The sequence below is a fragment of the Neofelis nebulosa genome, chromosome 2 (assembly GCF_028018385.1).
Source record: "Neofelis nebulosa isolate mNeoNeb1 chromosome 2, mNeoNeb1.pri, whole genome shotgun sequence".
NCBI lineage: Eukaryota > Metazoa > Chordata > Mammalia > Carnivora > Felidae > Neofelis > Neofelis nebulosa.
The window spans coordinates 212,707,830-212,720,705 of NC_080783.1; the positions used below are offsets into that span (position 1 = coordinate 212,707,830).

General features: G+C 45.3%; 1 protein-coding gene across 6 annotated transcripts in view; it reads right to left on the minus strand.

The window, feature by feature from the left end:
- Positions 1 to 5,849, minus strand: part of PRDM2 (PR/SET domain 2) — a 124,344-nt gene extending 118,495 nt beyond the window's left edge. For 2 of the 6 annotated variants that reach the window (XM_058696255.1, XM_058696269.1), the window contains exon 1: positions 5,729 to 5,826. The gene's annotated coding sequence lies outside the window, so the exon portion shown is untranslated. Of the gene's footprint in view, positions 1 to 4,542; positions 4,812 to 5,728 lie in introns of those variants that run through there. The other 4 variants (XM_058696285.1, XM_058696311.1, XM_058696277.1 and 1 more) reach the window with 4 other exon arrangements.
- Between the last annotated feature and the right edge of the window lie 7,027 nt (positions 5,850 to 12,876).

Genomic DNA, 12,876 nt, shown 5'->3' on the forward strand with positions numbered 1-12,876 from the left:
CAGTTCAGAAAGATTAAATGGGCAGGAAAGAGTGAGGTGGGGAGACGGCAGCCAGAAAGACTGGGACTGGGCAAGTCGGTTAAGAATCCAAGATGTTATGTGATGAAGGTCTGATATGACCAACGCCACACACAGGAAGAATAGACAAAACGTGTCTTCGAACTAAACAGGAAGTAAAAAGAGATGGTGAAGAGGAGTCCAGAATATGCAACGTGACTGAGCGGAAGAATGAATATATTTTTAAAGATAGAGCAGCCAGAGTAGGGATAGTATTTAAGTGGAAGGTGGTGAGCTCCATTTTAGACTTTGAGGAGAGGCCAGACATCCACACAGAAAGCTGCATCCATTAAATGAGGGGGAAAAAGTCCCAGCACAGATTGCCTTCAAGTCTGGGGATGGCTGGGGATGGAGATCTAGAAGTCTTCAGCCACAAGGGGGTGCCTAGGGATTAAGGAAACTGACAAAGGAAAAAATATCCACAGAGAAGAGAAGACTAAGGATTTGGCTTTATGACAGCCATGGAAGGGACTAGAAAGAAACTTGCCCCCTCCACCACGTTCGGGGCGGGGGGGGAGGGGGGAGGCAAAAAGCTTAAGGACTCAGAGGTAACTCGGAAGGGTTTCTCTCAGCAATAATTTTGCCATGTTATCCCACAAGACTTATTGCACTGAGAGTAGTAGCTAAGGAAAACGCTATTAATATTTTTGAAAAAACCTAAAGTAACTGAAATTGCTTTCATATTCTTCATCTATTCGCCTCAGAACATCCCAACGAAAGAAAGAAGTAATCATTGTCCCCACTTTACAGATAGGAAGAGGAGAGGATAACCGACCTGCCCCCCACCACTGCCAGAAATAACCCAGGCCCTGCGCTCAATCTGTGATACGGTTTATTCTGTGCATCCAGGCAGGGCTCAATTAAATTACTATGGGACCGCACGGATACGACAGTCCTCTCCCAAAACAGGTAAAACTGACTTGCTCAATGTCCTCTAACAAATGGTAAGACAGCTTCATAATTAAAAATCTAAATTTATCCCAAGAGCCCCCCTTCTTAAAATTCCTATTTTCAGATGTACGTTAAAACTAGGCCTTTCTGAATTATAGCGAATTCCCTAAAATAAGCCTCAGAGAAACGTTCAGAATGTCACATTTATACTGACACTCCAAGTTACACTTGATTTATACTGTCTTAATAACCTCCTGGGCAATGCACAGGATTCACACCGAAGTATGTAAGGGTTTGGTGAACCTCCAATTTCTTTTCAAGTTTTAATAGCATCATTTAAATTACTTGAAAATGCCATGGAGTTTTCCCACCAGAGTTTCATGTAGTCTTAGTGGAACTACTTACACGCGCACGGAAAAGCTGTAGGTTTTACCAATTCCCAGACAAGCTGCCCACAATAATCAAACTAACAGTTGCACTGAGCTTTACATATTTCAGGCAAGCTGTGCCAAGAAGCAATTTAGCTCTTTCAAAGCAAAGCCTATCGTACAATTTAGTGCAAGAGCTCCAAAATATTCTTTTCACCAAAATGGCTGGCAAATATGTAAGTAATTCAGTGACACCTCCTTTACTGCATGTTCCAAAAAGACTAATAAATGAAACACAGCATAGGTATGACATGAACCGAGACTCTGAGAATAAACACTATACAGTACTGAGGAAAATACGATAAGCATATTTCACTCCAAATGAACCAGATTTTACCACGTACCACGTACCACTAATTCACAGTTCAGGGAAGTGGGGTGAGGAATGAAAGGCATTCTCTTTAAGAAAGCATACTTGAATGGCACATGCATTCATTCCAGCGAAATTATGCAGATATTCCGTAATTGAGAAAACCACCCCATTACCAAATGTGGTCCAACAGGACATCCCTTTTTTTTACGTTTTCCTTATCACTAAGCTCTAGCTAATTATTTATGCCACGATAAAAACTCAATCTATTCTGTTCCTCCAAAGACTGCAAGTGTAGATTTGATAACCTATACTTTTTTTGCCCGGGGGTAGTTGCATTAATGATGCATGTATGCCATGAAGATCAATAGCTATCTTTAAATTATAAAGTAATAAGCTGAAGTTGGGTAAGCACTTCAAAAATAAACTTTATTTCCTCAAGACAAACTTATCACTTTCAATGCATAACCTGAACTGGTTGGGGGCAGGGAAAGATCTTAGAAAAACTAGTCTGGCCGCCTACATCAATCTTCAAGAGGTTGCTTCACCCTTATTTTCTAGAAGACGGTTGTTTCTGTGCCATTCGGGAGAACAGGCAACAAGCTTACATTATTCACCACGCGTCAACTCTATACAAATTGATTTAAATCCGTAATAATTTAATCCACAGACCATGTCATGAAAACTCCTTCATACTCTCCAGGTTATCTCAAATTGCTTTATCTCTTGCCACAGAACTGCTGAAAAGTGTACGATTCGATAAAATCACAGGCACACACACAGGAAGGAACCTCCACGGGGGAGTAAGTCTATTCCCCAACTTCAAGGTGGGCTTCATGTAAACCGTAGTCTATTCTTCCGGTTCTCTGCCTAAAGCGATTCCATAAACTGCTTTAGTGGTTCAACCATCCCATCAGATGGGCCTTTCTTTAAGGCTGTGGTTGACAACTGGGTCCCCACCAAGGGACATCTGGCAACGTCTGGAGACTTCATCAGTCATGTCGGCTGGGAGGAGCTGTCACCGGCATCTCACAGGTAGGAGCCAGGGAGGCTGCCAAACATCCTCCAATGTGCAGGACCGCCCCCAAAAGAAAAAATTATCCAGCCCCACTTGTCAATCGTGCCAAGGTTAAGAAATCCTGCTTTAACGGAACCTAAGTGATGCTTTTTCAGTAATGGAGTCCTTAGCTTTCAGTCGCTCTAGGAAGATGATTTTAGCAGCTCTAATTATAAACTTCTCACTTCAAAAGGAGAGAGCCAGATCTCTAACCAAATGCTATGAGGAGTGACAGCGTAACTGACAGGCACCACGCAAACCACAGAGCACTGGCCACACGTCAGCGGTATCAGCAATAATGACTGTCAGGTAATGTCCCCATCATCTGGAAACTCCCTGTATCTGCACATCGCCTCACAAGTTTGACAATTTCCCCCCACCGTCCACCTACTCCCCTTGCACTCCCCACTATGGAGTTTTCCCATGCAGCCCACAGGCTTTTTTCCCTGCCTGGGTATTAAAAATAGCATGAAAAGCAAGTTGGAAGACACAAAAATAGTAAATAACCTAAGGTGCTTTCCATCCCGGAAAGTCTATGATTTAACAGGACTTAAAAGGTTTGTAAATCAGAACTGGAACTTGAAAAGAGATCGGCAGCTTAAAGAAACAGTCCCATGAATAAATAAACATCTAACGTAAAATAATCATCAAAAGAATATGCGTGCATACATATATATGGAACTGCACAGACCCGGCTCAGGGAGAAGAGAATAAAAGGAAGCTGAAATTGAGTGCTGCTTCCTATAACTGCATTGGCAGGAAAAATACCTATTTAGAGGCTAAAAAACAGAATTTACATCTTCACATACCTTAAAAGATTACAAAACTTCAAAATTCACAATGGGAAAACCTAAACAATCTTAATGAAAAGAGAATCTCAGGCTTTAGAAACCTTACTGATCAATACAGAATTGATAAATAAATTATGGCCCATCCATATATTACACAGCCATTAAAAATCACATTGAAGAATATTTAATGGCATGGATAGACGCTCACAATATAGTAAAGAGACAGGTTATGGATAATATACACAATCTGGTATCGATTCTGTATAAAATATAAAAGCAAATAAATACATACAAGAAATACACAGACGCACAAGACAGACAAGGAGGAGGTCCGCCAAAATGTTAACGGTGGTTATCTGAAGAACAAGAAGATCAGAGCTGGTTTCTTTTCCTTCTTTGTGCCTTTCTCTATTTTCATATCATCCTACACTGAGAATCATTTGTTAGTTTTTTACTTACAAAGCGAATAGATTATCACAAATACAAATTTAAACCGTACTGTTTCAGGAACCGTCCACAAAATGAGAAAAAAACAAATCTGAATATGCCAACCTTTCAATTAAAGAAACCACCTTCAGAATCCACAAAAGCGAACTTTCACGGAGTTGTAATTATGTGTCTGGTATTCTTCTAAACACTTCGATGTATTAACTTATTTAAATCAAACCAAAAGAGATACGGGGGAAAAAAAGAAGAGCCCTGGAATAACAGAGGCTGTGAACCATTTTAGTCCCCGTGTGAATTTCAATCTTGGCTTCTATAGATTGAAATGAGTGTTTAATCAGATGATCTTTAAAGGTCCTCTCAAGGCTACAATGAGATTCTACACATGATGAATATGGTTGCACGTTTGTAAGGAAGCTTCTAGAGAATGATGGGGCAGCTGCATGCCATCTCAAACACAAAACCCTACTTAAAAAGAACATGATGATGCGTCTCAGTTCCTCCTCAGTATCTATCTGTACAACAAATTTCGTAACATGTTAGAAATAAATTCTAAAGCCTTACATTTTCCCAATACTTGGCCGTATCTGATCAGTTGCATATGAAGTCTGGTATGGTAGGTAAGAGAATCACGGAAAGGTTAGGTTTCTTGTTCAACGTTAGGGTTGTTTTTAACAATAAACCTGTAGTAAACAAAAACTTTATGAAATATATTAGTCGTGTTCTGGGTACAACCATTTTAGGGTCTGATTTAAGGGGCCTAAAGATCTACTGGAACTCACCAAAGGAATTCCACTTACGAAATAAAACCAAAACCTGAATACAACACGGAATGGAAAATGAGGGGCCGGCACGAATCTCCCTTCTCATCTCCCTTCTCGGGGCGGGGGGATTACAGCTGCGAGGTTGAAGGAATTTGGGCTTCCCGGGTAAATGCGGGTTTATTCCCCAAGCTCACCGCCCGACAAAAGGGGGCCAGTCGCAGTTCAGCGGTTCACTCGTGGGTCGGAAGGAACCACCGACATTTGGGAATACCCGTAACTGTTAGTTATACTTCGGGTCTCACTCGCCACCTCGCCACCATCAAAAAATAGGTTCGTGGATATCTTTAGTAACAAAATTAATAATACCTAAGTGCACGTCTGTTAAAAACAAAAACAAAACACCGGTGGGTCTAAGATAGGAATACTGAAGGGAGACAATTTGCAGGGTGAAACCACCCAAAAACTATTTAGGAAACACAAAGACGCAAGACACAAAACAAATTAAGAATGCAAGTGTGAAAGGCACATTCGCCTTGAACACAAAAGAGAAAAAGCAAAAAGCTGGCACGGCCCAGGGACCCCGCGTGCGCCTTCGCTGTCCGGGGCCGCGGGTCCCGGGTGGACTCGCAGCCGCCGCCCGGCCCCGCCGCCCACACGCGTCCCCCTCGCGGGGCGCGCGGCGATCCAACGGCCACAAAGCGAACCGCACAACTTCGCCGCCGCGGGCCTCAAGGCCGGCCCGGGGGCTCGGGCGCGGGAGGGAGGAAGCGGGCTGCCCCGGGCAGGCCCGCCCCTGGTTCCGGGACCCCGCCGGCCCGGGACGCCCGGTCCTCCGTGGGGGCGCGTCCGCCGGCCCGCCCGGCCCTGCGCGCCCGGTCCCCGCGGGTCGCCTCCCGCCGCCGCCTCGCTCTTCGCGGGCAGGGACGGGCGTCCCGGCGTCGAGCCCGCCGCCGTCCCGGAAGCCGCCCGTCCCGGCCGCCCCTTACCTGCGCCCGCCGCGCCCCGCGCCTCAGAGCGCCGAGAGCCGCCGCCCGCGCCGCCGCCGCTGCCGCCGCTCCGCCCGCCCCGGCGTCCGCGGCCGCGCCGCCGCCATCTTGGCTCCGGTCGGAAGTGACGTCGGGCGGTGCCGGCCGCGGCCGCGAGAGCCCACACCGCCCGCGCCGTCGCCGAGGGCCGCGACCCCCGGCCGCGCGGGCACCCACCCCGGGACGCACGCGCCCCGACGACCTCCGGCCGCCCCGACCCCGAGGCGCCGCCGCCCTTCGGTCTCGCGCTGGCCCGGTCGCCCTCGCAGGGACAGCGCGGACCCCACGGGCGGCGCCGCGCCTCGCCACGACCAGCCCGACCGCACCCGGGGGGGGGGGGGGCGGGAGGTAATTCTGCACGATTAAAAGTTACTACGGGAATCTATAACCTTTAATAAAAGGTGCGGGGAGGCGAAAAATGGGTTCATCACTGAGTTCCTGGCAAAGAAGCGTCGATCCCATTCTTCGCGCGTCTCGAAAGGACCAACCTTGCCTCACCCCAAAAGCTCAAGCTCCAAGGGGGCAGATGCACCTGGATTTAGTTGCTTATTCATTTGGAGCAAGTATTTATTGCCTGCCCACCATGTGCCTGGCACTGTTCTCGGTGTTGCAGCTACATCCGGCCCAGAACGTGACATTGGCCTTGTCCTGATGGATCTTATTATTTACAAATAGATGGGTTGGGTGGCTACGAATAAATGCGGACTGGGTTGAGTCGGAGATGTTTAGCAGGTAGTTAGAAAGGAGTCTGGAGTCAGGGAGAGAAAATTGGGGGTTCTCAAATGTGGGTGGTATCTAAAGCCGTGAGCACTTCAAGATAAACTTACGCCCTGAGAATGAAATCGGGGAGAATTTAAAATGTAATGGGTAACATTAAGCCTCCGTGTTAAGGACCCACCAGAAAGAATAGACACTAAATTAGATGCAGGTGTGCAAGTCCACTTACTTAACTGGGGTTTTAATCTTAAGAAAACCTGATGTATCTAACATACAGTATGTTATAATCTTAACTGCAAAGGGATGGTGTAGCCAATGACCTAGTCAGGCATAGTTAAAAAAAAAAATCAAGATAATCTCATCAGAATAAATTTCATCAAGGCCTTTGAAAGTGACAGGGTCAGTACAGAGCCTAGGGAAAAAAAGAAATCAAACCTCAAGCGTTTGCTTTTTTTCTGCTACCATTCCAGGGAAAGAGGTCCCAGATCTGGGAGATACTCCTATCTATGTATGTTACTAAAATAGCATACTCTGCTGTGGATCAAAGACGACATCAGACTTTCCATCCTTTACCTAAATCGATGCCTTGCAACATGATCCATACATTAAAATTATCTGGAGTATCTGCAAAACAGAGACGCCACCATTCCATCCACTGAAAACACTGACATACGGGGCACCTTAGACGGCTCAGTCTGTTAAGCATCTGACTTCAGCTCAGGTCACGATCTCACAGTTCATCAGTTCAAGCCCCACATTGGGGTCTGTGCTGAAAGCATAGAGCCTGGAGCCTGCTTCAGATTCTGTATCTCCCTCTTTCTCTGCCCCTCCCCCACTCATGCTGTGTCTGTCTCTCTCTCTCTCTAAAATACACATAAAAATAAGAAAATAAGACACTGACATACAAATCAAAAAATTTAAAAGAAGAACTCTATGCCATCTGGCATTTAATAGAGTGCAAGGGAAGATGAAGGAGCATCAGGTTAGAAGGACCATGGTGACATATACTTGACATATACTAGAGACCATCATGCCAAGAGATGGTTGACCGAGTAGCCCGTGGTTGTCCTCCTGTCATTAAGATGACTGGGTGTATTAGTTCCCTGTGGCTCTTGTAACAAATTACCATAAGCTGTGTGGCTCTAAACACCAGAAATGGACTCTCTCTCAGTTCTAGAGGCCAAGAGTCCAACATCTATATCAATGGACCAAAATTCAGGCATCAGGAGGGTCACACTCCCTCTGGAGGCTCTAGGGGAGAATCATTCCTTACCTCTTCCAGCTTCTGATGGCTGCCTGCATTCATAGGCTTGTGGTCACATCACTTTAGTCTTTAAGGCCAGCATCTTTAAATCTCCCTACTCCATCTCTGCATCACCTTCTCTGGGTGTGGTCAAATTTCCATTTGTGTCCCTTTTATGAAGATAGATGTGATTGCATTTAGGACCCACCCAGATAATCCAGGGTAGTCTCCCCATGTCAAAATCCTTCACTTAATCACCTCTGCAAAGACCTCCTTCCATATGGGGATTAGGATGCGGACAAATCTTTGGGGACCATTATTTAGCCTGCCACACTTGGGTACATCCTCGGCTCTTCTTTTTTTTTTTTTTTTTTTAAGTTTTTTTAACGTTTATTTATTTTTGAGACAGAGAGAGACAGAGCATGAACAGGGGAGGGACAGAGAGAGAGGGAGACACAGAATCGGAAACAGGCTCCAGGCTCTTAGCAGTCAGCACAGAGCCTGACGCCGGGCTCGAACTCACGGACCGCGAGATCATGACCTGAGCTGAAGTCGGACGCGTAACCGACCGAGCCACCCAGGCGCCCCTTTCCTCGGCTCTTCTAAATTACCCCCTAATCAGCCACTGCAAAATTTTCCCCTGTGTGCTTTTCTTGAACGGGCTTATATTTTCCAACCTGTGCCACTTCTCAGGATAAAGAATATGTATATGTTACCAACTTAACCCAAAAAAGACACTCTCTGTCGAAAGTACAATGTAATTTCATGAGTGTTTATTATCCGATATGCTAAGTATTACTCTTCTGCCTTGTTGAAAAGGTGAAATATATTGCTAAAGGGTGAGGGAAGGAAATTCAGACATTTTCACCACATCTCACAGGCAATTTCTATATTGGGACAGAAGTATAAAATGCACTCTTTGTCTAAATCTATAACATGGCTGGAACTCCACTCTACACAGGTCCATCTAGTATACATCCTGGTACTTCGGTGTGCGGTAGCGTTACAGAGCATGTATCATCATTCATCACCACATCCCGGTACCCAGAACTGTCTGGCACAGAGCAAACACTAGAGAGATGTTTTTAATTGGGGGGGGGGGGGGGGGCGGTGGGGAAGCCTTCTCTCTGACTCTTCTGAAGCGGCCGGATTACAGCAAGTATGTGTGGACCAAAGACATCATGTACTTAAAAGACAACATATGGCTATAATGGAAACCACAGAACTCCTGCTCAGGATAGCAGCCAGAAGACTTACAGCGGAGCCCCTCAAAAAGATGAAAGATTTTACAACCAAGATTAAGGAATTTACAACACATCACCAACGTGAATGTAAGTGGACTTTTCAAACTCCTCGGATGATAACAGTGCTTATATTCCACTGGCTTCTATTCTAGGTATTTTGCACAGACCATCTCTCATTCATTCTCGTAGCAACCCTACACGATAAACTATCCCCATTTTACAACTGAGAAAACTGAGGCCAGGAAAAGTTAAAGAACCTGTCTAGTTAGTCACAGAACCAGGTTTTCAACCCAGACAACTTAGCTCCCTAGTAAGCTGCAGGCTTAACAAGTAAACTATACTCCCTACACACACACACACACACACACACACACACACACACACTAAAAAGCCTGAGAGCTGGTAACAGGTAATTTTGCCACTACGTGAGCTCAACTAGTCATTCCTGAACCCAGATACTTGGGGTAGGAATTGGGATGTATTTTTTTTTTAATATCTGCGTTAGGAGACCATTCTAAATAGTCCCTCTGGGCTGTCCCGCAAGAACGTCTCATGAACACGGGAAAGGGGATTGGGTGTCTAAGGGCAACAGCATCACATCAACTCACATTTTGTCCAAAGAACACATCGCCTGGGGCTCCTTTCCTGGTGACTGTATATTGTTTCCAATGAGACCCAGAGTCTCTTCTCTCAACCTCTTCGCCTCTCCCTCTCCACTCAGCATCCCTCTGCCATGTCGCTTACCTAAGCAAGGAACAACATCCCAGCAAGCAGACCAGCAACCAAAAGATTTGGAACTTGGATTCTGGGTTCTGGTTAGAGATGAATGAATGAAGTTCAAAGATAGAAACTCAGGAGGCTAACGATACGTCTTCTTGTGTACCGGACGCTTTGGGCTGCATAATTTTCGTGTGAAAATTTCTGCAGCCTCCAAATGTACAGAGGAGCCTTAGCAGCAGTAAGACTGAAAGGCAGAAAGGGGAAAGGAGGTGACCTCCACCGAGGACCAGCCTGCCCTTCTCATGAAGTCCTCAGCACAGCACAAACGACGGCTGCCATTTTACGGATGAAGAAACAGAAGCCCAGGTTGTTGAAGGGCACAGCCTGGTGGGTGCCAGAGAGGCAGGGTTCAAGAACTCGTCTGGTGTCACGGTCCATGAGCTGTCTACTGGCCACTGCTTCCCGGTCACCGTAGTGCTCTTAGCACTGCAATCTCTGGGCAGTGGGGAGAGCACGAAGGGACAAAGACACCATCCCTGCCCTCCAAGAACTTAGCTTCTAGTGGAGCAGTCTGGGCTTGCTTACAAAAGCCCTACAGAGCATGGTATAAGACTAGAACAACATCTTTATGCTCCCTGTGTGCCCCATGGGGGGTTGATCCCCACTCCTTTTTGTTCTTCAGTATTACTTTAAGGCAGCCTACTAAATGGGAAAAAAACATCTGCGAATCATACATCTGATAAGGGGTTAATATCCAAAATATATAAAGAACTCATACAACTCAACAGAAAAAAAAAAGCAATTAAAAACAACAGGCAGAGGATCTGAATAGACGTTTTTCCAAAGAAGATGTAAAAATGGCCAACAGGTACATGAAAACATGTTCAACACTGATCCTCAGGGAAATGCAGATTAAAACCAAAATGAGCCATCACCTCACACCTGTGAGAATGGCTATTCTCAAAAAGACAAGAAATAACAAATGTTGCTGAGGAGGCAGAGAAACGGGAACCCACGTACACTGCTGGTGGGAATGTAGAGTGCAGCCACCCTGGAAAGCAGTGCGGAGGTTCCTCAAAAAAAAATTAAAATTAGAATTACTACATGATCCAGCAATTCTACTTCTGGGTATTCAGCCAAAGAAAATGAAAACACTCATTTGAAAAAAATAGATGCACTCCCATGTTCATTGCAGCATTGTCTACAATAACCAAGATATGGAGACAACCTAAGTGTCCATCAATGGATGGGTAGATAGATATGGATGCCGGTATATATCATCAGTATAAGATATGTATATTGTACTTCTCCTATATCTGCCCATATATATTATATATAGCATGATAGATAACCACAATGGGATATTATTCAGCCATAAAGAAAAATAAAATCTTGGCACTTGCAACAAGCTGGGTGAACCTTGAGGGCATTATGCTAAGCCAAATAACTCAGAGAAAGACAGACACCATACTATCCCATTTATATATGAAGTCTAAAACAAACAACCAAACAAAACCAAAGTCATAGATACAGAGAACAGTTTGGTAGTTGCCAGAGGCAGGGTGTGGAGTGTGGGCAAAATGGGTGAAGGTAGTCAGAAGGTCCAAACTTCCAGTTTTTGGGATTCTCTCTCTTCCTCTCTCTCTCCCCCTCCCCCACTTGCTCTCCATCTCAAAATAAATAAATAAACTTAAAAAAAAAAAAAAAAGAAAATTCAGAGCACCGTTTCTAGATTTTCCCATCGCACTCCTTACACCACATTTTTAGAAGGAAACATGTTAATTAATCAGTTTCAAAGTTCAGAATTTGCCATGCAGACGTCCCTGAGTAGCAGCACCCACTCCTGTCTCAGAGCCCCTAGTATAACAGGCTCGAAGGCCCATGTAGTTTTGTTCGAGAGAATACAAAGGGAAGTTTATTGAACTCTTCATTTTCCTTGAAGGCGGAATTAATTCACTAATACGCCACCATGAGAACATGAATAAAACATATAGGTTGGCTACGAAAACATAGAGTGAAAATATTTTTCAGCAGGAAATAGCAAGCAGCACGGGAAGGAATAGAAGATAAATTACGTACAGAAATATGCACAAAGCATTGAGGGGGTAAAGCCTGCATTTGTTTCCCCAGATAGGAAGCTCCTGGGTGTCCCTTTACAGGGGTGTCTATGAACAGGTTGGCCCGTCCTACCTACCCAGACAACATTCATTCACCATTGACATGAATCAGATGCTCTGTGAGTCCTCACTTCCCACCGTCCCCACCCTTCTGGTTTTCTTCAGCTTGCTTTTTGTCTAGAATTCACCTGTCACTCCTTCTCTCCTCCATCTGAATTTCACCTCGCAGAAGCCAGCATTTTGATGAAATTTTCCTTTAGGAGTTACACAAGATTCCTAGGACTGCCTTAACGAAGCACCACAGGCTGGATGGCTGAAATCAACGGAAATTTAACTCTCTCACAGTTCTGGAGGCTGGAGGTCTGAAATCAAAGTGTTGGCAGAATTGGTTCCCACCGGAGGTTCTGAGGAAGAATCTTCCACGCCTCTCTCCTAGATTCTGCTGGTTGTCTTGGTGTTCCTTGGCTTCTAGACGCATCACTCCAAATCTGCCTCCATGCTCCCATGGCCTTCTTCCCTCTGTCTCTCTGTGTCTTCAACATGGCCTTCTTAGGAGGACACCAGTCACTGGATTTAAGGCCCTATCCATGGGCCATGAGTTTATGACCTCATCTTAACTAATTACATCTGCAAAGGCAGTATTTCCAAATAAGATCCCGTTCTGAGGTTGCAGGTGGATATGAATTTGGGGGTACACTATTCAATCAGTGCAGATGTGAACCCCACATTGATCACGTTCTCTCTTTATGAATCCCTACATATGCACCATCAGCAATTATCCATATGCTCCGTCCCACTGTGGTCCAATTACTGCATGTGGATGTTTCAAGTCCCAAACCTATTCTAAGCCCTTAATGAAAACAGTTGTACACGCTTCCATTATCCAAACACTGGTAGAGGAGAGTCTTCCCTTCATCAATATTGTTGATTGAGGGGAGTCTGGGTGGCTCAATTGGTTAAGCATCCAACTTCAGCTCAGGTCATGATCTCACGGTCCGTAAGTTAAAGCCCTGCATCAGGCTCTGTGCTGATAGCTCAGAGCCTGGAGCCTGCTTCACATTCTGTGTG